Here is a 26,689-nt window from a genome sequence, read left to right as displayed (position 1 = left end):
AGACTAGTGGCAAAAAGACAAAAAAAAATCATATTGAATCTTATATTTTAATCTCATTGCTAAACTCATTAATTTATAATATTTAATTATTATTATTAATTCACAAAATTAGCTCAAATTTAATATATTATAATAACTGTATTCTTTTACTGGCAACTAAAGAGTCCTTCAATGGTTGTATTTCATATATTACAACTCTTGATAAAGAGTCTTTTACTGGCAATTAGTTCAAATTCTTACTAAAAAGTGTTACCATCAAACAAACTCAAACATACCATAAATTGGTATTTCAATATTTAACTTCAGTTTCTAAAGCATTAAACATCTTTTTATTATGCTTTGATGGAAAAATAACGATATAAGGACAAAAGTAACGACAACCCTAGTTAAATAGATGAAAAAGTAGAACTTAGCCGTACACAACCAAAACATTACTGCATAAAACAATCCTTATTTGCAAACTCTCCTTTCTTTTTCTTATCCCACATTGAAAATCTAAATCATAATAGAAATAATGACTGCATAAATGAAAAAAAAAAACAAAATATAGAAGCAACCATTCTGTACATTCAAGAGGATATCCTCTATTGAAGGGTGATTACTGGAAACATTGCTGAAACAATTCATGGTGATCTGAACTGCAGTCTTCAATGATGCAGCTTCTAAAAAACCTCTCTCCAACAAAGATGATAAAAAGCAAATTAACCACCGGAAAAACCATTATCTTTGACCATGTCATATTAAATGGGGGAAAATCATATAATCATGAAAGATCAGTATCTATGGTTTATAAGTATTTAATTTAAAGATATCTAACTGAGAGTAAATGCCATGGATACCTAATATTTTAGCTCCTCTACTTCAGTGGAAGATGTAACTTCAAGTAAAATTAAACCAAACTGAAAGATGTCTTCCTTTTCTGAGTTAGTGATGCCGCACTTTGAGATAGCACCATATTATGTTTTGGATACATAAGTGGAGGAAAAAGAATGGAAAAAACATATATTAAGCAGAGATCTACCTGCCAATATGATTGGCAACACTCTTTCATTAAATTTGTTGTAAAGGTGTTTCTAAAATTGGACAAAGACAGGTATCATTGAGGTTAGAGATTTGGCATGTGGCACAAATTACTAAGAATATGTCAAATTTTAATCGGTTCTAACCTTGGATGCCATCCACTAACTTTTGCAGAGACTATCCATCAGAATGTTCTCTATCTTCATATTTCTTGCCAATTAGCTCTAAATTGGTACTCAAATCAGCCATTATACCCCCCTCTTTCTTATGGCCCCCATTCATCTTTTTAGGGTTCTAGCAACAATCTAACATATCAGACAAAAAAATGGATATGACATTAGTATTTATCTTTGCCAAAATTCTGCTACATAGACAACTCATTTCCATATAAAAAAAACAACATATTCAGATCAGCTATTGACACCACACATGTAAAAGTTGCACTTGACTTTGAATTCGTATTTACATAACAGCATATTCATATCACCTATGGACTCCAGATTTCTTTATTAGATCAAAATAACGGGAAAAAGATGCAGGATACAAATATTTGGAGCATATTGTTAAGGCACATAACATGTCATAAGAAAAAGAAACTTCTCAGAATCCAGAACTAATTCATGAATGCAATTTTGAACATAAACCTATTTCAAATTTGAATGAAAACCTCTTCCAGTTTTTAAAAATCATAAATTTTTTACCACAGCCAAAACACCTACATGGTGAATGGAACTTCTTACATAGAAATTTTTCAAAAGGAGCATTTTGGGCTAATTGGTATACATGCGCAGACATTTAGTATCAGCAATCTCGTATTATAAAGAAAGGGAGGAGCCAAGATGGAACAAAAGCAATGTACTTGTTTTTTCATACAATGTGCAGCTTGCCCTTCATATTGCTTACAACCACTTGATAGCATAAATAATCTACAGAACAAATATAGAGATACCAAACTCAATGAGAGGAGAAAAAATGTGATTTCCAAAATCCAAGAGAGGATGTTTCAATGGCCTCTCATTGATTTCCAACCCTGCATTTCTAAGTCATGGTTTCTTTTTTGCAAACAGTAGCATAGACATATATAGCATCATACATAAGAAAAGAGGGCTTACCTTATCGTTAACAAAATTAAACCTTTTTTTTTCTCACAAAAAAATCGGTGTTAAGAAATAAAATGGAAATCAAAGAAAACATGCAACCCAAAGCACAAAGAAAAAATCAATGATTGAATAATACATTGAAAAATGAAGAAGCGGATTTTATCAGCGCAAAACAGAGGCAAAGAAACCCAACACCGTTATGAATCCAGCTGCAACAGAGTAAGAAATCCAAGGCGGAGGCAGCGGTGCGCACAACATTGGAAGCAGATGATTTTTACCGGAGCGGAAGAGGACAAATCGAAGCATGTCGCCTGATAACATAATGGAAAGTTAAATTGTGGGGGGAAATCAATATGTTAAAGTGAAAATGCAGTGAAAGGCTCAAAATGAAGATTTTATCGGAGTAGTAGACGATGATTGAGAAGAACATAGCCTGAGAAACTAATGGAGAGAAGAACTGAGGTGAAATAAGTAAATGGTGAAATGAAAAGAAAAGAGAATTCAGATTTATAAAATTCTTACCTGATGGAAGATGAATAAATCTGCCATGTTACCACCATTGCAACTGAAAAAAAACCAAAGAAGAAATAGCATGAAATTAGATTTTCAAACTGATAAGGCAGCACCAGTTGGAAGGTTGGAGATGAAATAGAACATGGCTCAACGAAATAGGAAGACAAAATGGGAATGAGAAAGCAAGAACAATATCAAATTAGAGCAAGAACCACATCCAGTTCCTCCGGATAGCCCACACAGTCGTTTATGCTTACCACGGAGACAGGCAAAGAGAGAAAGCTGAGCGGGCTGCCGCAGGAGTAGATCTGGAAGTAGACGAGGAAAAGTCCTACTACTGAGCCACGTCTCAAGGGGACCTCTCATCTACTTACCGTGTGCCGCTTGAGATGGGTTGTCACCGCTCCGTTTCCTTTCACGATTCCAATATTCGTCTTATGTTGTCGCCGTATACGCACAACCTTTGTCACCACTCGAACAACAATGATGATTGGATTTCTTAGTTCGGTCGTTTGCTGTGAAAGTGCTTATGGAAATTGATCATGGTAGGGGAGTTTGAATGCAAGCAGTCCATGAATTCATTATTCATATTGATTGCGTTCTGAAACAGTGTTTTTGGAGAAAAGGGAAAGCACAAAAGTCTCAACGGTGAATGTGAAAGTGACTATTCTTTTTTTTTTTTTTTTGAAGACTATGAAAGTGACTATTCAAGTGGGAAAGAATAAGGAAAGTCTCAACACAAAAGAAACTGATGGCCAAGATTGAAAGGCTCAGATGGCCAAGATTAATCACCGGCTAATTATATTTGGTTTTACTGAATTACCCATACACAAAATGTACTTCATGTACAATAATTTATTAAATTACAAACTTGCCCTCCGGGATGCAAAAACTCTCCATTTATATAGTTTATAGATAGATAGATAGATAGATAGATAGATAGATAGATGAAATGAATAAATAGGTAAAACTGTAAAAGCGGATTTGGATCCTCATGTGTTAATCTCACATGACTATGTCATGTGATAGATCTGCACCTTTAATTACTTTTTAATGAAATTTGATGCTCAATATTATTTCCGGCATAATTTTAATTTTATCTCTCTAAATATCAATCAAGGCTCAAATTTCATTAAAGTATAATTAAAAGCTCAGATCTTCACATGATACCAGATCATACGAGTATGTGAGAATTAACATATGAGAGGATCCAAGTAATCACTTTCACTTTTGTTTTATGCAGTTAAGTTTGGATCGTTTTGATCATTACTTTGTCTTTTAGAGTTCAATACATGATCAACTATCATCGCGTTTTCTTTCTTCAAAGAAAAAGTGAACAAAGGTAACAAGCTTCATGAGTGTCGAAAATAAAATAAAGAAGAAAAGCAGGTATTTTTTTTTCGTTTTCTTTTTAAATAAAAAGATTTGTCGAAATAAAGACTCAACCCATTCGCGATTAACAGCGACTAATATACAATATAAGCACAGCCCTCGCTGCAACAAAAAACATCGTCAGGAGTGTCCTCAAGTGAAGGAAAGTAACATCAAGTAACTGAAAGTAGTGCCCGCAGGCAAACAAGTGCGACCCATAGCCAGAGTCACAAGTTTTATAAATACAGTCCTCCAAGAAAGTAAGTTAGCCTAGAACGGCTTCCAAAAGACCTCTTACGTCCGACAAACTCCCTGTGATCCTCATGGAAGAGAACCACACAAAAAGCTAATAGTCGGGACCTACCCTGCCCCAAAATGAGAAAAGATAATCAGAGCTATGACACTAACACCCAACCTTAGTAGGCTCTAAACACTCATACCTTATACTTCCATCATCGACCCTCATATGGTCATGCATTCAGTCCGGGTCCTCGCTGAAGGGTTCAGTAGTAGTCGTTACGCTCGTGGTCCTCCCCGAGTAAAGAACCATCTCGAACCAGCTGACGAGCGTCTGGCAGCAGGCCGACCGCGCAAACACTAACATACACACAAAGCCAAGGTGCTAGGGTCAACTTACAGAATACAATAGATATTACAAGCAACATTTGAAGAATAAGGGGGTATATATATATATATATATATATATATATATATATATATATATATATATGTTGTATATATACGTATAAGTTATGTGTTGCATACCCTAAGGTATATACATATCATGTTATCAAACCCCTAATAATAATCCAATCATCAACATCTAAACACATATAATTAAAGGGCATGACATGTCATGCAATGTCAATCATAATAAGATGCATGGTGTGCCAATGCAGAATATGCTGACACAAATCTGAATAACGTCACTCTGCTTGGTGACGGGACAAACCAACGGTATTGCCACTTAAAGGTTGGGCACCTCGAGACGGTCGTAACACTGGCCTCGTGTTTAACCATTTCTGCTCGGGTGTCGCTTATCACCTTTTGCTTTAGTCAAGACGGTACAAACTCTACATGGTTTGACCATTTCTGCTTGCTATGTCGAACATCAACAGGGACGATACAACTCTACACGGATGATCGTCACTTCCTGTTGTGCCAGGTGTAGTCAGGACCGATTCAACTCTGCAAGGCTGATTGTTGCTTCCTGCTATACCGAAGTACTCCGCTTGGCACTTCATCGCGTGTATGCATGAGTGCAATATGATTAGAAAAACAACGATTCGCCCTCACAGGTACGTGTTTAACTACAAATCCCAATAAAAACCCAAGTGTTTAATGTCGACCCTGACGACATAAACCCCAATGGGAGAGTACTAGAGTACTCGGTGACCTCCTCTCGTCACCGTGGATCACCCCCGTGGCGTCCACCAAATTATTCAAGAAGTGCAAGGAAGCACTTATTTCCCTTATTAGTCATGTTGACTCATCCACTTGACGAGAGATAAGGGTATTACCCACGACTCAACGAGAGAGAAGGGTATTACCCACGCTCAGTTTCTTGCTCAAAGCATGGCTTGTCGACTTATTCCCGTATTTCACAATCACTTGCAATTTCTAAGTTTCCCTAAGGTCATCGTTAATTAATTAAAGTGTTTCAAGTTGAGTTAATTCAATTATGATGTTTATTGTCAAAATCCAAGTTTCATGAATTATCAAGTTCCATGTTCTAACTAATCAAAGTTTCCCGAATCCCCCAAATATAATCCTCGGGAAAAGTCTAAGCGTTCAAAAGAAGGGCTAGGTCTCAGACCCCCGTCAGAACCTGCCTAGGGTTATTATTTCAACCCGAAGGATCAAATGAAACAATTCAAATGTCCTACACTCCACAATCGCGTCAAGCGCACAATTCAATAACAATGTCAATATCTCAAGCTATAAGAAGCAATATAACAATAATTCTGTGCAGAAATCATAAGAGAGAAACCAGTAAACGGCTGAAGCCTTTCAGAAAACGGAGACACACGTCTCATATTAGTTGACTCAGCCGAAACCTCCAGAAAACATTTTCCCATAAAGTGATAAACAATATTCAATGCAATGTTCAATATCAAGCAATATTCAAGTCGAATTTATCGACACCTATAAATCAATAGCTAGTAAGTAAGTTGCCCTAACCTCGAGTTGTTCCAGTCTCGCGGTGCAGGTCTCGCTCACAAGCTTGTTCAGTCAACCCCAAAGTTTCCACAATTGAACCTTTGAGCAAACAAAGCAATAATGAATCAAAACAAGTCGATACAGTCGAAACAATCCTAACTAATGTTCGACAACGCTCACGAAGTATTAGAGTACAACATTCTAACGCGAATGGAAGAGTTTCCCCGAATGGGTAAGTTTTGACTCGTGAAACCAAACTAGAAATTCTAATATTTACCTTTGCTCACTAAAACGCACATAACTCGAGCTACAGAACTCGGAATGACACGAAACCAAAGCCAAAATTTTGGCGACTCGAAGGGCTACAGTATGCATAAGGCCAACCTTGCCCAGATTTTAGTTTCCTTACTGTCCTAAAGCATGCAAGTCTCGGCCACTCTCCATTTTTAGCGTTTCGGCGCTTTTTCTTCGATCAAACTTGACTCCTAGGTAATCTTAGGGTATAACTAGGGTAAATCGATGCTCGAAAAAATTTTAGAAATTGTATTGCACATTGGGGTAGTTTGGTCCAAGTTTTGAGCTCAAAAACTAAAAGTTGAAATTTTGGAAAACAAAATAGATGGGGTTGTTCACAACGACGTTTATAACAACTAATCCTAAGGGCACTAGGTTAGATCGCGACTTTTTAAACATAAAGTTTGAATATGTAAGAAATTGGGGTTTTTACACAATTTTTCAGATCTACGGCGACTCGATGGAAATCGGCGCGCATCGGCGAGAGATTTAGCTTGTTGGATAGTAGTAGTAGGTAGTTCAAAAGAAAAATCGGAGAAATCGGGCAATTTTGGAAAAAGCTCAAAACTAGGAGCTCAGAAAGAGATAAAGAAACGCGATAAAAAGAATGATCAGAGGTAAGAATAAGCAAGGTTACCTCGATGTCGACCCGTAGCAACTGACAGCACGAAGAACGGTCAAGAATCGGCGAAGTTCTTCCTCCCTCTCCTCTCCTCTTCACTCTCGACCACACTATGGAAATGGTGAGGTTATTTTGTTTTTTTTTTCTATTTATAGGAGAGAGAAATCGCGGGAAAATAAAAATTTCGCAATTCTGATTTTTGCAGTACATTCCTCTGTGGATTCTAAGTGAGATTCTGGCGACAGAATTCTAGAACTCAAAACAGGTTTCTTGAATTTGAAGAAAACGATCCAAAAGCGGTGCGAGCTAAAATGCTCCGAAAAACTACGTTTTGCTGTGAAAGTCGGATGACAAAACTTCCTTATGAAGAAAGGTTTGAAACGTCGAAAGAAATCTGGTACCGAGATGGAAACTTCGTTAGAAGCTCCGAATGGAAAAAGTCTTCATTCAGGGCTTAAATTCAAAGTCCTAAGAGAATAGAATTTAGCGTCGTCGGACTTCCGAGAAGTGAAACCTATCGTGCGTACAGTCTAGAGTTCCGAAATGAAACGCTGGTCGAGGGAAAAATAAAGAGAGCTTCTTATTTTTCCATGGATTTTGAATTTCGCTTAAACAGCGCTTTAAGAGCGGAAATAGCCTTTTTCGGACACTCTCGACCTTAGTCGGGTGGAAATGGCTCGTGCTAACTCTTATACTGACCACAGTACTATCTTCAAGTAATTTCCTGAACGTTATTCTTCCTCAAGTCATCCAAAACAGCATTCTCCTTTACAAGGTCCTTTCGCGGTTAAACCGTGATATTTTGAATCGTGATATTTTGACATATGTTGAGCCTGCGCCACTCGTAGCGCCCTAGAGTGGTACTAAGGTCAGTGAATCCATGAAATCTCACTTGCTATCTATGAAACGTCCCTGTTTCCCGAAATCTGCGCCACACTCCCTTGAGTAATCATTCGACCTTTGCCATGATGGGGCACGATTTTCAAACCGCTGCTCATCCCAACTTTAAATTCTCCCTCACCCCCTCATTCACCACTTCTGGAATCCTTACAATCTGCTAAAGTTGACAACCTTGCGCTCTTTCCCTTTTTCATCCTTATTCTCCTTTTTAGCAGAAATGACTTCCCAACGCCGCACCAAAGGATCCTCCCAATCCCGCAGCGTTGCTCCCGCATCTCCTCCTTTGGTTAACCCTCCTCCCTCCAGAGGATTTCCCCTTATTGAGAATGAAATCAACGCCTTCTGGCACCGGGTTTTCGCCACTCTGCCCCAGTCCACGAATAAAATCCCCACTCAAGGAGCCATCTGTCAACCCTCTGAGCAGTCCTCTAACGAGTCCGTCACTGAGACAGCCCGCCAGGCAGGTGGGCTTTGCCACGAGAAGTCTCTCGAAGATATTCTCGTCACCGGGCGATGCATAAGCATCCGTAGGCCCTGGCAGCATCGCACGGTTGAACAAGGCGTGGAAAACCCCCACTTCTTCTACGTCTACGAGTACTTTTTCCTCGACCTGGGGATCAAACTACTCTAATCCCCCTTCCTTCGCCAAGTTATGGGGGAGATTAACGTGGCCCCAAGCCAGCTCCATCAGAACGCCTGGGCCTTCATTCGGTGTTTCGAGATTCTTTGCAACGCCGTCGGTCTTGAAGCGAAGACCGCCCACTTCTTGAATTTCTACGTCGTAGAGCCAAAATCTTTGAAGACCCCTACCCCAGGGTGTATCTCTTTGAAGTCTCGTACGGGCCGGCAGCGCCTCTTCCCCTATAAGAGCAACGTCAAGAAGGGACCCGGGTGTCGGTACTTCCGCATAATCGTGCATCCCACTTTCCCTGAAGCTTTCACCCTTCGGGACGGGACTGCTCTATTCCCTTGCTACCAGACCAAGAGCCCTCGCGATGTTTCGTTTCCGTCAGATGCGTCGCTGAGTGATGAGGATAAAATCATTCTTGGCTTTTTCGCTGGGCTCCCCATCCCCGAGTGCTCACAATTGCTTGAAGCCGCTCGCAAAAACACCCTCCACTCATTCCTAGGAGGAATGAACTTTACTGAAGCCGCACTGAAGCGCGCCCTTGCTGCCAAAGCGTTTGAGTTCCTCCCATTTTTAACACTAACGGGATCAAGAGGAAACACGCTGCCGCAGATGCTGATGCCGAGACCACCGTTTCCCCTTCAAAGAAGCGGACTAGAGGATCTACCTCGGTTGATCCTACGCTTGGATCTTCGATCGATGCTGTTCCTTCTGAAACTCTCGGGACAGCCCCAAATGTCGCTGCTCCTGGGTCTGGTGAGTCAGTACCAGACACCGTCCTTCCGCTGGAGATTGACGAGCTGGCACCGAGGCCTACCGATGACGCTGCTCAACCTTCCCCCACAAGAAAATCCCAAAAATCCAAAGGGGGCGACCCTGGCACAGATGGAAGGTCTGGGGTCGTGATTCCTTTGCCCCAAAATTTGAAAAAGAAAAAGAAGAAAGTCAAGAGAGCCAAGGACGGTGAAACAACTGCTCCCCGCCAAGACCTGGTGGGCGAGGATTAACCAAACCCCAAGGGTGAGGCGGGATCCTCGCCCTTCCATGAGGAAGTCATCTGGTCAACACGCTCCTGAAGGCGCTTCCTCCGATGTTCCCCAAACAATCCTTTCTCCTGACTATTCATGCCATCAAATTGAGATAAGCTCACCAAGAGCCTCCCCCGTCCACACAACGGGTCATAGTGGTGAGGGTCAAACTCTCGTCGTCTCACTTTCTCCTCGCCACTCTTCCCCCACTGCCAGTCGTCCGATTACTGATGGACAGAACAGTTCTGCTTTAGACCAGCAACCTTCCCTTGTCGACTTTATGCTGACTGACCCTTTCCTTGGCAGCATGAGAGGAACCGAGAATCCTGACCTTGATGGTGTGGCGCAAGAAGCCATCTCGAGCCTTTTGCGCGCGGGGTGTCTCTTCGCCAAGTTATCCCAGGATTCGACGCTGAGTATTTTGCGGCTGCTGAAGATGCAAGGGAAGCAGAAAACGTTAATGCAGTTTGAGTATTTTGTATTGATTTTTCTTTACCTTTTTGTAATTAAAATTGCTCTGTGTTTATTTAATGAAAGTTGGTCACGATTTCGCTTGTCCATTTTTCTCCTCGTGTTCGCCCTTGTGCCTTTAAGCTTTGCATTTTGTGCTCGTGTAGCGATTTTGAATGTGTGCCAGCGGAAACTAGGACTTTTGCTCAGTCTTGGACTGAGGCTTTCTTCACACCGATATTTCCCGTAAGAGCAGGTGTGGCCTTGCCGGTTTTGTCCCGGCGAGGACTTACAGTTTCTAGGGACCCAATGGCCATATAGGTTTACCCATGTAGGATCACGCGCTTACCACTACGCCAAAACCAATTGGTGTTAGTGAGGGCGCAACGTTATTTCTTATAGCGTAGCAGACAGCGCCCCGTTTCGAATGCTACCTGCAGGCAGGATGCTGGCCCACCTGGACCCAACAATCCCCCCCCCCAGCACCTGCCAGCCAAACTAGCTGCACAGCATGCCTTCCGTGGGATTCGAACACGGGACCTGGCTCTGATACCACTTGTAGGATCACGCGCTTACCACTACGCCAAAACCAATTGGTGTTAGTGAGGGCGCAACGTTATTTCTTATAGCGTAGCAGACAGCGCCCCGTTTCGAATGCTACCTGCAGGCAGGATGCTGGCCCACCTGGACCCAACAATCATATCACAGTCCTCCTCATTCTCTCAATCACGTTCTTCCTCCGTAAATTCACAATACAAATTCTGAGCTAAGCTCCCCCTGAATCTAATACTTAATATCAACGTTAGTAATATCTAGATTCTGAGCTAAATAATATAGGAGTTGTCAAGATACTATAAGTTCTCCCCCTTTTTGTCATAAGCAAAAAGAATGAAGGTGGAAAAAAAAAAAAAATAGTAAGAGCATAAGACGAAATACTCCCCCTCAGAAGGAATACCAAGGGATACTTGGGTGCTGATTAGTATATCTTCTTATGAGAGCAGAAGTGTCAAAGTCAAGAGGTTCTGGTGACATCTCCATTCTGAAAAAATTCCATCTTCAGATGCTTCAGAATGAGAAGCTATGAACCTACTCTTCTTCTGATGACGCAAGTCAGAAGTTGTAGTAGCATCTTCTGATGTTGTTGCTTCTGGTTTGACAAGTTCTGAGTCTTTGTTTCTATCTGAAACAGTCATGCTCATCTCTACAAGCTTTTTCAGCTAGCTTTGACTTGACCAAATCTTACTCTATTGATGCCTCCAAGATTAACTTCACCTTCAGGTTCAAGTTTTGGATCTTGGAACATATGCCTTTCTCCCGTCATGTGTTGCTTGCATCCACTGTCCAGGTTCCATGGTTGGAGTTTCGATGGACCTATTGAAGATACCTGCAACATATATAATCTTATCCCTAGGTACCCACTTTCTGGGTCCTTTCTTGTTAGTTAGCCCAGAAGTTCTGACAACTTTGGGTCTTTCAACAGGATAATGGAAAGGAATTTGAGCATGATATTTTGACATAGAGAAAGTTCCTTTCTTAAGAGATGATGCAGCAACTTCAGAAGGTTTAGAATAGACAATGCCATATATTCCATTTCTGCTTACGCCATAGACAATGCCATATATTCCATTTCTGCTTACGCCATATAGGTTTACCCAGACTTATGCCTAGTTTTTATTCTCACCCATATTTCGGGGAGGTCTCGTTTGCCCATATTTCGGGGAGACTTTTGGGATAAGTAGCTTATCCGCACACATCGCCAACGAGAGGTCAGCGATTCGCGCCGGACTTTCCGGAGCAATCCTAGACATCAAGGTCGTGTTGGGATTGCCACCTTCAGGGAATTTTTCCCACCGGGCGAACGTGACATGTTAGTTGATTTGCTATCTGGGTAGCAGCGGTTCGCGCCGGACTTTTCCGGAGCGATCCCCAGACATCAAGGTCGTGTTGGGATCGCCACCTTCAGGGAATTTTTCCCACCGGGCGACCGTCGTATTATAGTCGAGCAAGGAGTATTGCTTTAGAATATCCTTTTGTATTTGATTTATGAAAGATTGTACATCGAGGGATGCCTCGTTAAAAAACTCCCGTGAAGGAGAAAAAGAGTGCATCTTTATTTTTGGTCCTAATTTTTGGTTCCTTTGCTGCGTCCTCACTCCTGCTTCCTACATGCTTCTGCTTTCAGCCCCTCAGGTCAAAGTATCACTCCCATCACCTCATCTTTCGAGCCCGACGTGCTCGCCACCCACTCATTGTCACTGTAGGGTTGGTTTCTTCCCCCGCCCGCCTCATGGTAATGAGGGGCTTCTCCTAACTTGCCTTTCTGCTTGTCGCGCTTGGATGTCCCCGGCTTAAAAGCTACTGAACCCACCGACTTCCAATATCCGTTCGCGCGCCCTATTACCGCTTTTTTCGCCGCTGCCTTGCTGGACGATTCGCTGATCCATTCCTTGAATCGTCACTCCTTTCCTCTTTTGTTCATCTCGCCCTGTATTCGAGAGATTCGGCTTCTTAAACATTGGCAATCCCTAAAGCGCTGGGTCTTTTGAACTCCAGCTAAAGAGGTCAAAATTGTCCTCTACTAGCTTCTCCAAGCGCCTCTCTTGACTGACCGTGAGCCTGAGCTCGATCGCCAGCACCCCTCTGCTGAATTTATACGTCTCTAAATCCGCGATCACACCTGCCCAACGCTCTTCTGCATGAGCGTCCGTGAACTGTCCATCCTTGCTCGTCCTGCCATCTATCCTAACCTGTCCTTGGCCGATCTCTGACCTTGCTATCTTCCTGTCAATCATCTGCTTCAATCTCCCATGTCTGTCTTGATTACCTTGAATGACCTCAACCTCATGACACATGTGTCCCTCGCCAACTCCCTTTTTTCCATACACACTGAGACAATTGTTATAACACTCTCTCGCCCTCCTCTGATCAACCACAATCTTTCCCACTCTTCCGCACATCAGCGGATATTTCACCGCCAGGTGAGCTGACGAAATCACCGCGCAGAGGCGATTGAGCGTGTTCCTTCCAATGATAACGTTGTATGATGCTACAACCTGCAACACAAGATACCTCACGCGAAGAAGCTTGGCGTTCTCGTCGATACCAAAAATTGTGTCCAAATCTATATATCCGCGTACCCAGACTTGCTCGCCCGAGAAGCCTACCAACGTTCCTGTGTAGGGCATCAAATCTTTGTCCGTCAGTCCTAACTGATCAAACGCATCGCCGTAGATAATGTCGGCAGAGCTCCCCTGGTCTAAAATAACTCGCCGCACATTGAAACTGTTTATCCTTATCATTACAACCACGGGATCATCCTTGTGCGTTTTGATCCCCTCGAAATCCGTTGATGATATCACAATATCTGAATGCTGAAACCAAATAGGGTCTCATACTGTTGCACTGATGTCACTGCTTTCACGTGCCTTCGCCTCGCCGAGGCCGTGTCACCTCCTCCACCAAATCCACCCACGATTGTGTTTATTGTCCCAACTGGCGGCTCAAGATCCTTATTGAAGGTTTCTTCCGCCCCCTTCTTCCTTGTTGCCAGTGTTTCCTTTTTGTCAGTGATTGAGGTACGGCGGCGGTCGTCCTGCTGGCGGCCCCCTTTGTACCGGTTTCCCTGCTGTCGTTCTCCATTCCACCGATCGTCGCGGTCATTCATCCGTGATCTCCCCGCCTGAATGAGTCTCTCAATTTCGTTTTTAAGTGTCAAACAATCCCCCGTGTCATGGCCTGCTGAGCGGTGATACTCGCACCACTTCGTTTTATCCAACGCCGCTCGAGGCGGGTCGGTCTCTTTCTCGCCTTCCTCAACTGCGTGGTTCGCCATGACCTCACAAAGTAGCTCCGTCAAATGTGCATTTAGACTCTTCCCTGACTCCTCTCGCCGGCGAGAGTGAGGCTGATGCCACGGTCTGGGGCGCTCGAAATTTTCCCTCTTAGGGTACAATGGCTCCTTCACAGCCTTTTCCCCTGTCCTCACTTTCCTGTCTCGCCTCTTGTTGCTCCCTCCTCTCTCCTTACTCTGTTTTCCTTCTGGCGATGCATCCCTCTGTTCGCCATCCTTTTCCTTTTTCGCTCGCCCTCGCTTGAAAGCATCATCCTCCTCATCCATAATGTAGATGTTCGCTCGCGCGCGGATCTCTATCATGGACCGAGCTGGCTTACGACTCAATTTGCTATTCAGCTTCCCCGGCTAAAACCCGTTCTTGAAGGCACGCTCACAAGCATTTGGCTTTGATTCCTCAATCTTAACGGACGCCACGCTGAATCGTTTCACGTACTGCTTCAGAGTCTCGCCCTCAGACTGGCGGACATTGTACAGATCCTCAATTGTCACCTGTTTGGTTTTACTGGCAGAAAACTGGACGAGGAACTTTGATGAGAAATCGTGAAAATTCGTGATCGATCCTCGGGGTAGAGTTGTGAACCACGCCATGGCCGTGCCTTTGAACGTAGCTGGAAACATCCTGCACTTTACAGCGTCGGAAACGGCACTAATTACCATTTTTGTGTTAAAATATAGCAGGTGCTCCTTGGGATCAGCTTTCCCGATATACGTCTCGAGGACAATATTCTTCATGTTATCCGGGATAGCCACCTCCCTCATTGCCGCCGAGAATGGTTCAAATTCAGCCACGGCTTCCGCTTCGCGCTCCCCTTCATCCTGTTGTTCATAACGATAATATTCCAACTGTTCCTTTAAGTAATCGTTTTGCTGCCGTATATCATCGACGCTACGGACTAAGCGCCTCCAATCTTGCCTGGAGATCGGTGCGTGAGATGTCAGAGTCCCCTCTCCCGAAGCTCCGGGTGAATGCACCGGTGACCTCTGCTGCTCCGGTGAAGTTGGCGGAGAAGGTAGTGGAGGCGTTGGAGAAGGAGGAGGTGGAGGTGGTGGGGGAGGAGTTAACTGATCGGTTTCTTCACGGTGAACCTACTCGCGTCGCGGCCTGCCTCTCACGCGACGCGGAGGTGAACCGCGCCGCTGCGCCTGATCTTCGTCGCGTCGTCGACGACGTGTCTCCATCAATCTTCGCTAGTGAAACGAAGAACTCGACCGAAAAATCTAAAAACCAAAGAAAATCACACAGAAAATCGAACTTCTCTGGACCAAATCGCAATCCACGTAGTCCGGGAATCGAAATATACCGATCCCCACAGACGGCGCCAAATGTTCTATCCATGAACATCGAGATGAGGTATAGTACCTAGAGTGTAAGGAACGTGATGCGAGATTCCTAGAGAGAATGAGAGCGTAACCGCTTTAGCGAGAAAAAGTAACTGAATTTCAATCTTGTTATTTCTTAAATGAGCTAAGAGTCATTTACAATTGGTATTCATCCCCTATTTATAGATGTGGAGTTGGGCTTGGCGCTCCTGGGCGAGGGACCCTAGGGTCTCGCCCAGTCCATCCACGAGACATAGCCACTTCATTAGCCTTGAGAATCTGAGGATGCTGCTTGAGAATGATCTCAGTAAGAAGTGAGGGAAATGAAACAGGCAGCTTCACAGCACAAGTATCAGGCAAGAGTTATAGAAACACCAGAGGTATGCTGAGTAGGAACCCAATTCACAGCACCAATCCTGTTAAGGATTGCATACTTCACAATAAGATTTCCAGTGGACAACAATTTCTTGCTGGGCCACTTCTTCACATGTCCAGCAGTAAGTTCCTTGGCAACATCATCCATGGACACTTCTTCATCAGCAAATTCAATAGCACTTCTTCCAAGTGCTTGATTGATCACAGCAGGTGAGAACACAACACATTCAGCCCTCACAAAGACTTTCCTGAATTCATCACTCTCAGGAAGTCCAACATCCACATAGAGATTCACCAAGAATTCTCTCACAAGCTTCTCATAGCACCTTCCAACATTCTGAATAGTCTTCATCAGACCTGCTTTCTCTATAAGAACAATAACATCCTTACACTCAAGAACATCAGGACCAACTTCCCTTTCCTTGGCCATTCTTCTCTTGCAAACAAATTTCCACTTCTGAACACTCTCTTCTAAGTGAAAATACACCCTATCAATGGGAACAACAGGAACATTTTGAGGAATACGCATACCAGAATGTTTCTTTTTCTCAGAAGGTCGAATGTCCTGGACATCGACTTCAGCATCTGACTCAGAGTCTTCAACATCAATTAGAACCTTTCTTTTCTTCTTCTCACTGTGAGTCTTGACAACCTTTTGCTTTCCCTTACCTTTCACAATCGCTTGTCTAGACTTGTAATTCACAGGAGAGGATTTGGATCTCTTTGGTGGAGTATGAGTGACTTCAGGAGTAGAGACCCTTCTTTTTCTTTTCATCCTGGCATCAACGCTATCAGGAATGGACGAAGTCAGAAGAACATCATCATAATCATCATCAGAGATGTCGTTAACAGGGGCTGGAGCCTGGGGTGGCTCTGCAGAATTGATATCCTCATAATTGCCATTCTTTGGATCAGCATCCTTCGAAGAGGACGACACAGAGACATCAGGCTGGGTAGCATTGCCTGAATCTTCAAGTGAAGTGGAATCCTTTCCAGGATTTTCTTGATCAGAAATTTCCTGAGACACAGATGTCTCAACATCGGGCACAACATCAGGAGGCGATTTCACATGAGAATCTTCAGGCTTAAACCTCAAATTAGTCCTTGTGTTTGTCTCACCGTATGAACCAAGTCCCTCGTCGGATTTTTTTTTTGCAAAAGGTCCTCAATTTTGTAAAACGTCTGGAGCAAGTCCTCACCGGAGCTCTGGGCTCCAGTGAGTGATGATTTGGCTTGCTGACTGTGTTAATAAAGCTTATGTGGATTTAAAAAAATAAAAAAAAAATAACAGATCAGAAATTTAAATTTAATTAACCAAAATAAAACAAATTAACAAAAAAAATTAAAACACAAACTCCTCCCAAATTAATCCCAATTCTAAATCCCTAATTCAAAAACACTAAATCTCAATTCCTAACCCTAAATCAAACACAATTCCTACCTAAAATTATTCTTCCATCTCCAATGCAGAGAGAGTTAATGATGTTATTTTAATTTTTTTTTTCTCATCCACATCTTCTCTCTTTCTCTTCAGTCTTCATCTTCTTCCTCTTCAACTTCCTCCTCCTCTCACCCACCATCACCCACCATATCAGGAAATACATCTCTACAAACTCAGAATCGATGATGCTTGTCGAAATCGAAAAGAGTTCATAAATCATAGTCGCAGCATTAACAGGTGCAAAAAAATTAAACCCACGTTTGTAGGTGCAAATAGACCCACGATTCATAACTACCGTAAACTTAGAATCGACCCACGATTTCATGAAGGATACAAGTTGAAGATCTGATTTGGGGATCTGATATATTGCTCAAATCGCAGCAACCCAAATCCCCATCCTTTTCTTCATCTCCTCCACTGGCCACTCTAAACCTTCCTCCTCTTTTCGATCTACACACGGAACACCCAGTTTGTGCTTCTGCTACGAGCTTCAACCACCCAAACCTGGCGCTCTGGTTACAGGTGAGATTTGGGGTTTTGGTTGGGATTGGGGGTGGCGGTTTCGGTTGCAGGTGGGGGTGGGGTTTGGGGTTGGGGTTCCAATTGCAGGTGAGAGTTGGGGTTTTGTTTAACTTTAATTAATTTTGGAAATTCTGATGTGTTATTATAATTTTTTTTTAAATCCACGTTGGTCTTATTAACACAGTCAGCGGGCCATGTCATCATTCACCGGAGCTCTGGACTCCGGTGAGGACTTGCTCCAGATTTTTTACAAAATAGAGGACTTTTTGCACAAAACATTCCGGTGAGGGACCTAGTTCAGACGGTGAGACAAAGACAGGGACCAATTTGAGGATTAAGCCGAATCTTCATCATTGATTTCCTCTTCATCAGTAACATCCTCACAGTGAGGGACATTGATGCGTTCTTTGTTCTGAACCTTGGACATGTAGGTCTTTCTTGTTTGGTTTCTTGCCTTTGTCTTCCCATGAGCTTTCTTTGACATAGAAGATGGTTGAGAAGAACCACTCTTCAAACCCATGCATTTAACTCCCTTAGCAGTTCTTTCAATCTTTTCATTGACAGAATCCTTCTTTCCTGAACTTTGAGACATGATGAAACGAGAGCAAACACAAACAGAGCACAGAACGATGAAGGAGAATTGAAAATTAGAGACAATGAGACTAGAAGTAGATAGATGCACAAGCGGTTGAGGAAACACAATTTTCCCGTTGGAGGTAGTTATAGGATGAGAGAACCATAAAGCAACCTTCTCTCTGCTGATGTCACAACGACAGTTAATGATGATCAAGGATAAACTAGCCGTTAACACAATGTGGCACGCTAATTTCTATTCCTCAAAAAGGCAAATCCCTACATTTCCTCTTAGTTTTTCAAAGGTCATTGCATCAAGGGTTTTGTGAAAATATCAGCCAATTGCTTTTCAGTTGTAACATGCTCCAAATTGACAATTTTATCCTCCACCAAGTCTCTAATAAAATGATGTCTAATATCAATATGCTTGGTCCTGCTATGTTGTATGGGATTTTTGGAAATATTGATTGTACTAAGATTGTCGCATTATAATGTCATGACATCCTGTTCATCATCATACTCCTTCAACATTTGCTTCATCCACATGAGTTGAGTACAACTACTTCCTACTGCAATATACTCTGCTTCAGCTATAGACAGTGAGACACAATTGTACTTCTTGCTAAACCATGAAATCAAATTATTCCCTAAGAAGAAACATCCACCAGATGTGCTCTTTCTATCATCTGCACTACCTGGCCAATCTGCATCACATAATCAAACTAAAGAGGAGTTTGTATCATGAGTATAGAGAATACCATAGTCACTTGTCCCATTGATGTACTTGATAATTCTCTTGACTTGTAGTAGATGACTTGCCTTAGGAGCTGCTTGATATCTTGCACAAACACCAACAACAAAGGTGATGTCTGGTCTGCTAGCAGTAAGGTACAATAAGCTACCAATCATGATTCTATAGAGACTTTAATCAACATATTCTCCTTGCTCATCCTTCGACAGTTTGATGTGTGTAGCAGCACGAGTTCTCTTGTGCCCAACCTTTTCAAGGCCAAACTTCTTGACTTGTAGGCCTAGGAAATAATTCAATTCACCAACTAAGCTCATCTCAAATTCTGATTTCATTTGTCGGACGAAATGCTCCACCATCGAGTTCGACATTCCTCCAAAAACAATTTCATCCACATAAATCTGTGCTATCATGATCTTACCTTTATCATTCTTCACAAACAATCTTATCAATTCCACCCTTACAGTAACCATTGCTTACAAGAAACTCAGTTAACCTTTCATACCAAGCCCTAAGTGCTTGCTTTAACCCATACAGGGCTTTCCTCAGTTTGTACACATGGTCTGGATTATGTGGATCTATGAATCCTTTAGGTTGTTGAACATAAACTTCTTCACTCAAATAGCCATTCAGAAAAGCACTCTTCACTTCCAACTGATAGAGTCTGAACTTCAACAGACAAGCAACACCTAGCAAGAGTCTTATAGATTCCAGTCTAGCCACTGGTGCAAAGGTCTCATCAAAATCAACCCCTTCTATCTGAGTATATCCTTGAGCAACTAGCCTTGCTTTGTTCCTTGTGACTGTTCTAGTTTCATCTGATTTGCTCTTGAAGATCCACTTGGTGCCAATGATGTTTACTTCTTCAGGTCTAGGCACTAACTCCCACACTTCATTTCTCCTGAACTGCTCTAGTTCTTCTTGCATAGCATTTATCCAGTATTCATCAGTGAGAGCGTCATTGACATTCTTGGGTTCTATCTTAGAGATAAAACAACCATGAGCAATAAGACTTCTGGATCTGGTAGTCACCCTTTCTTGAAGATTACCAATGATGTTTTCTTGAGGATGATTCTTCTGAACCCTGATTGATGGAGCTTTGTTTGATGGGATCTCTTTGTCTTCTTGTTCATCTGCACTTGTCTCAGAATCATTGTCGAGGATGGTTGTTGGAGCATCGGCTAGAACATCTGCACCATCATCATCTTCATTCAAATTTGTCTCTTCCTTCTTACTTGGTTCATCATCCACAGTCACATTCACAGATTCCATCATGGTCCTTGTGCGAGAGTTAAACACATAAGCTTTGTTGTTCATAGAATACCCCATGAGAATCCCTTCATCACTTCTTGGATCAAGCTTCCTCCTAGGATCACGATCTGCAAGAATATAACATTTACTTCCAAATATGTGAAAGTATTTTACAGAAGGCTTTCTACCTTTCCAGAGCTCATATTGTGTTGAGGATGTCCCTGCCCTAATGGTGACCCTATTATGTATGTAGCAGGCAGTACTCATAGCTTCCGCCCAGAACTGGTGTGGAATCTTCTTAGCATGTAACATTACTCTAGCTGATTCCTGGAGAGTTCTATTTTTTCTTTCAACAATTCCATTCTGCTGTGGAGTGATGGGGGCAGAAAACTCATGACTGATACCAGTTGTAATTCAGGTTCCATGTAGTACGAACGTCCTGCACGATGCTGGGACAATAGGTTCGACAATCGCTTGACAGTAAAACTGAACTTAAAACAGAAACAACAAAACACAGGAATTGTTAACCCAGTTCAGTGAAAAACTTTTACCTACGTCTGGAGGGTTTGCACCCAAAGAAAGGAAATCCACTATCTCAAGATTCAGGAATTACAGACACCCATGAACACAACAGTTCATAGTTCACTTCCTAATCTACCCAGTGTTTTTCTACTTAGAATCTCAACTTAAGTATGAGAGCCCCTCTCACTTTCTCTCAATCACTGCCACAATGATTGGTGAACACAATCAACAATCTGAGTTTGAAAGTAATCAAACACACATAACCCTTCTTTGCTTTATAGAATCAGTGAGCAAAGAGGATTCACAACTAACAAAGGACAAAGCACAATCACAAATCCTAAAACACTTGATCTCTCTGTATAGCTTCGATGGTCTTCACGTTTTAGGTCTTCATCCTTTTATAGACTTCAGCAGCGGTGCCATGGGCTCTAGGGTTAGCATGGGCTGAAGTAACAGATTGCAGCAACATCAATTCAAAACGCATCTTGATAGATCTTGCTACTTATTTTACAAGAAAAGATAGAAAACAATCGTTTAACAAAGATTGTTTCAACAAATAACAACCCATAAATAAAACCCTTCTGGAATAGCTACTTGCTACTCAAGTAACACGTAAAAACATATCTTCAATTAATCTTCAAAGGGCCCACAACAGAAACTCAAGCTGAGGACTGATACCCTAGCTTCACATAATCATATGCCACGACATCTGCTTCGACAATCGGTTGTTTTGACAAAATGCAAGACAACATGTACCAACAGAGAGCTAGCGCCTCTCAGTTCTGTTCACATTTAAGCTTAGAGAACCACATGCTCAGTTTGTATGGACAGGGAAAAACAACTCTGTCTACAGCATGTCGTTCCATGGCTCTTCAACTTGGATGTGTTCAAATGAGGGAATATTGTAAGGAGAATTGAATAAAGGGCATCATGGAAGCTTCTAGTTCTATCAGAGTTTGAAGCTATGGTGAGGATAATTGGTGGTGGTTGAAGGTATGAAAAACGGTAGAAAGGGGGGGTTTGAATAACGTTTTCAAGATAAAACTTCCACCTTAAAGATTTTGACAAATCTTTCGAGAACTTAAGTGCTAAAGATAAGAGATAAAAAAGCACACAAGGATTTTTATCCTGGTTCACTTGATAAATCCCTCAAGCTAATCCAGTCCACCCGTTAAGGTGATTTCTTCCTTCTTAGAATGAAGGCAATCCACTAATCAGGTAAGAGTTACAACTGCACTTGAAACCTACAAGTGACTAACAATTACACTGACTTAGCTCACACTAAGATTCACTCTCTTAGTCTTCTCTAGGATCCGATCAACCTTGATCTCCTAAAGGTAACTAAACAAACTGTTTAACAAAGAATGTTTACAAGAGATTTTCTTCTGAAAAGCTAATAGTAAACACAATGAATTTCAGATGAAAGAATGCTTAGAAAGTTTGAGTATAGCTTGCGCGTGTGTAATTCTTCCAACCGCATCTTTCAATCTTCAGTCTCTATTTATACTCCAAGGATTAGGGTTTGAACGTTGCATGGAAATGCTACTGTTGGAGGGCAGTTCTGGAAATTCCAGCTTCTGCTGTGCCTGAGACTGTTAGGTTGGTCGTCAGGATGGCACAATTGCTTTTGTACTTTGAAAGTGACTTGACCTTTAAACCTAGGAGACTTCTGATCAAGGGAATGCTTCATGTTGGAACTTGTGAAGCCGGTTGATCAGAGTCAGAGGGAAAGCACAGATCCTCTGACCGTTGTATCTTCTGATTCTGAACTCAGAGGGAAGTACATGGTCTTCAGAGTTTCTTGCTTCTGGACATCAGAGTTTCCTCTATTCAGCTTCTGGATCTTCAGAGTCTTCTACACCATCAGAACATTTGAACCTTCAGAGTTTCTTGGTTGTCAGAACTTCTGGATCTTCAGAACTTCTAGTGACTAAGTCCGTATCAGAGTTTGTAAAACTTCAGATCTTCTGAAGCATTTCTACTGTTCATAGTGAACATAGATGTTGCGAAAGCGTTGCTTAGGTCACTCTTTAAGCACAATGCTTCTGATTTGTGTGAGATTGAATTGAGGTCAGAGCCTGTAAATAGCACACTCAGAAAAACACGTTAGAGTACCATAATTGTTCATACTCAAATGTTAACTTGTAATCATCAAAACATAGAGTTGTACTACTCGATCAAAACTTGATCTTACAATGGTGGTGGGTAAATTAAAGAGGGACATGGTTTGCACCGAAAGGAGAAAATGGGGAATTGGTGGTGGTCGTGATTCCACCTTCCCCTTAGAGCTCACGCGCCAAACCACCATGGTCAAACACTCCGTGTTCATCTCATTACCAACACTGAACCTCCTCCCTTCATCAACAACCCAAAATAGTAGTTGTTGGTGAAGAGTCAAGGTTCGAACCCTGAGGAGGAATAATTTGTACTAATTTATTAACAACTAACATTTACCCATAGAAAAGACAACCCAAAAACCAAAAGATGATCTGGAACCAGGAACCACCATTATTTCAAGCCCACATCCAACTATAAACCACGACTTTCACTGCTTCTTCCAGAAACCCATTTGTTGTCATGATCTTCGGCCAAGTTTATCATTGCAACCAACGTCTCCTCTCTTCGCCACAAGCTTCACCTCGTCTCCATTGGTCTTTGTCATTGTTGAGGTCGGCAATCCTTCCGAGCTCAACTTTGAAGCTACAAGATGGGGCAGGAGTTTTATTTCCTAAGTCTAGAATGGAGGATCCTTCCTCATTCTCCTGCACTCCCGGCGTTGTTCTGCTCTTTCCTTCTCCAGACGCTCAAGGGCATACTGTATGTTGCTAAGCTTGGCACTCAGATCTTCCCTCTCCAGACTATCTTCTATAGTCTCGAGTCTTCCTTCAGCTGCTTCGTTCTCCTTTTGAAGATTCAGCTCAAGCTGGCAAAGCTCCTAGATTTCCTCCACGAAGTCAAGGAATTCTTTTAAATCCTTCTTCCGCTCTGGACCAAGTTCTTGATCCAACAGTGTCGTTGTTAGCTCATGTATGGTCTTTGTACCATCAGGATGCCTTATATTGAGGAACATATCTTCCTCAAAAGCCTTCCTTCTGAGCTCTTCCAGTGCAACCATGTATGAAGCCATTTCCTTTTATGGTATTGATCGAGTTGTGAAGCTTACTCTCTTCTAAATCCTTGGTAACTGAAGCTTCTCTTTACTCCCGTGGCCGGTGGTAAACGTTCTTTTTTTTGCATTAACTCCTTTCTTTAATTCGTTTAACTCTCATTCATGCATCGTTTATTTTCTCCATCGTTTTTAAACTTAGACCTTCTCTAAGGGGGAGTACCTTGTACTTCAAGCTAAATTTTTCACACCCCGTACTTTTTGGTTATGACAAAAAGTCAGGAGTACACCCAGTTTTTGATGTGTAAGCTGTGTTAGTGTGATTTATTTTGATTTTGGAGAATTTAAGAGTTCCACCTTTATGACCATAGATGTGTCGTGGGGCAAATACAAGGAATATATTTCACTTCTTCTGAAGTGATTCTATTTGACTCTGATACCACTTATTGTTGACTCTGAATTCTTATGCGCTTTGATTATTTTATTTCATCTATGTCATACACCTTCACTCTGAACTCTTACATTATTTAGCTCAGAATCTAGACATTTCTAACGTTTTCATTAAGTCTTAGATTCAGGGGGAGCTGTGCTCAGAATCAAGCTGTGACTTGGATTCAGAATGAGCAAGATAAACTATTCACTTCCGGATAAGTCTTATTCTATATCTCTAAACTCTGAGTGAATTCAGTTTATTGTTTAAGAATTGTTCATCAAAATACTTAGTTTTGTCATCATCAAAAAGGGGGAGATTGTAAGATCAAGTTTTGATCGAGTAGTACAACTCTATGTTTTGATGATTACAAGTAAACATTTGAGTATGAACAATTATGCTACTCTAACGGTTTTTTCTGAGTGTGCTATTTACAGGCTCTGACCTCAACTCAATCTCACACAAATCAGAAGCACTGTGCATAAAGAGTGACCCAAGCAACGCTTTCGCAACATCTATGTTCACTTTGAACAGTAGAAATGCTTCAGAAGATCTGAAGTTATACAAGCTTTGATATGGACTCAGTCACCTAAAGTTCTGAAGATCCAGACGTTCTGACAACCAAGAAACTCTGAAGGTTCAGATGTTCTGATGATGTAGAAGACTCTGAAGATCCAGAAGCTGAATAGTGGAAACTCTGAAGTCCAGAAGCAAGATGACTCTGAAGACCATGTACTTCCCTCTGAGTACAGAACCAGAAGATACAACAGTCAGAGGATCTGTGCTTTCCCTCTGACTCTGATCAACTGGCTTCACAAGTTCCAACATGAAGCATTCCCCTGATCAGAAGTCTCCTAGGTTTAAAGGTCAAGTCACTTTCAAAGTACAAAAGCAAAAGTACTGTTCTGACGACCTACCTAACATTCTCAGCCACAGCAGAAGCTGGAATTTCCAGAACTGCCCTCCAACGGTAGCATTTCCATGCAGCGTTCAAACCCTAATCCTTGGAGTATAAATAGAGGCTGAAGATTGAAAGATGCGGTTGGAAGAATTACACACGCGCAAGCTATATTCAAAAATCTTCTAAGCATTCTTTCATCTGAATTTACTGTGTTTACTATTAGCTTTTCAGAAGCAAATTTTTTGTAAACATTCCTTTCTTAAATAATTGTTTAGTTACCTTTAGGAGATCAAGTTTGATCGGATCCTAGAGAAGACTAAGAGAGTGAATCTTAGTGTGAGCTAAGTCAGTGTAATTGTTAGTCACTTGTAGGTTTCAAGTGCAGTTGTAACACTTACCTGATTAGTGGATTGCCTTCATTCTAAGAAGGAAGAAATCACCTTAACGGGTGGACTGGATTAGCTTGAGTGATTTATCAAGTGAACCAGGATAAAATCCTTGTGTGCTTTTCTATCTCGTATCTTAAGCACTTATATGTTCTCGAAAGATTTGTCAAAATCTTTAAGGTGGAAGTTTTATCTTGAAAACGTTATTCAAACCCCCCCTTTCTACCGTTTTTCATACCTTCACGCTGGACCGTCGAAGAGAATGAAGACTATCCTCCATAGCATGCGAGCAGCGTGTACAACCAGGAGAAAGAGCAAGATGACAACGATACCGTTGGGCATTAACCTGAATAGCGTCATGGAGCAACAGCCAAACAAAAACTTTCAATTTCTCCGGAACTCGCAGCTTCCAAACACGACCCCAATCACTCACCAGTTGCGGTCCATGAACTGGTTTGTGCAGCCATTTATAACCCGTGCATTATATTTATAGATATACTAGTCCTTTTACCCGTGCGATGCACGGATTTTAATTTTTATTTATTGTACGAAAATTTTTAAATTTGTGTTATGTTTATTTAAAAATAGTTTATGAATAAAAAGGACAAAAATAATTTTGAATATAAGAAAACACGAATTTGTAATTTTTTTCCATGAAGAATGTGTTTGCTTTTATTTTGTAGAAGAACAACTATTTTATTTATTCGTGGGTTTTGCGTTTAATGTTGCACTATCTAATTTAGTTTCTTATAGAGGAAAAAAATTCTTTTGTTACCCTGCATTGCACGGGGTATTATTTATGTTTATTGAGTTAAAATTTAATAAAGTAATATTATCTTTATTAAGTTTATAAAAACAAATTTATGAATTAAAAAATTAAAATTAATTTTAGATGTAAGTTAACTTAAATTTTGTAGTGTTTTTTTGTGTGTCACATGTGTTTGTATTTGTTTTGTAGTAATGTAATAATTATACTAATTTTTGTTTTTTACGTTTATTTTAATGTTGAACTATTTAATTTGGTCTTTTATATAATAATTTAATTTTTTATTATAGTGAGATGAAATATTATATGAGTTTAATGGATGTGCACTATCAGTGTAAAAAAGTTTTACACTGTTATCCAATTATTGTATGCCATGTGTGATAAATGATTATATTCTTCATTTATTTTA

General features: G+C 41.4%; 1 long non-coding RNA gene across 5 annotated transcripts; it reads right to left on the bottom strand.

Moving 5' to 3' along the window:
- Nucleotides 1-371: 371 nt before the first annotated feature.
- LOC130723179 (uncharacterized) lies at nt 372-3,309 on the bottom strand. 5 transcript variants are annotated; one of them, XR_009014216.1, is made up of 4 exons: nt 2,891-3,309; nt 2,643-2,685; nt 1,167-2,431; nt 372-671 (listed from the first exon to the last, which is right to left on the bottom strand). It is a non-coding gene; the product is annotated as an uncharacterized LOC130723179 (long non-coding RNA). The 5 variants fall into 5 exon arrangements; XR_009014217.1 differs by having other exon boundaries at nt 372-662; XR_009014214.1 differs by having other exon boundaries at nt 372-1,325; nt 1,880-2,431; nt 2,891-3,305.
- Between the last annotated feature and the right edge of the window lie 23,380 nt (nt 3,310-26,689).

This window comes from Lotus japonicus, chromosome 6 (assembly GCF_012489685.1).
Source record: "Lotus japonicus ecotype B-129 chromosome 6, LjGifu_v1.2".
NCBI classification, from domain to species: Eukaryota; Viridiplantae; Streptophyta; class Magnoliopsida; order Fabales; family Fabaceae; genus Lotus; species Lotus japonicus.
This window is presented reverse-complemented; position numbering and strand designations above follow the sequence as displayed.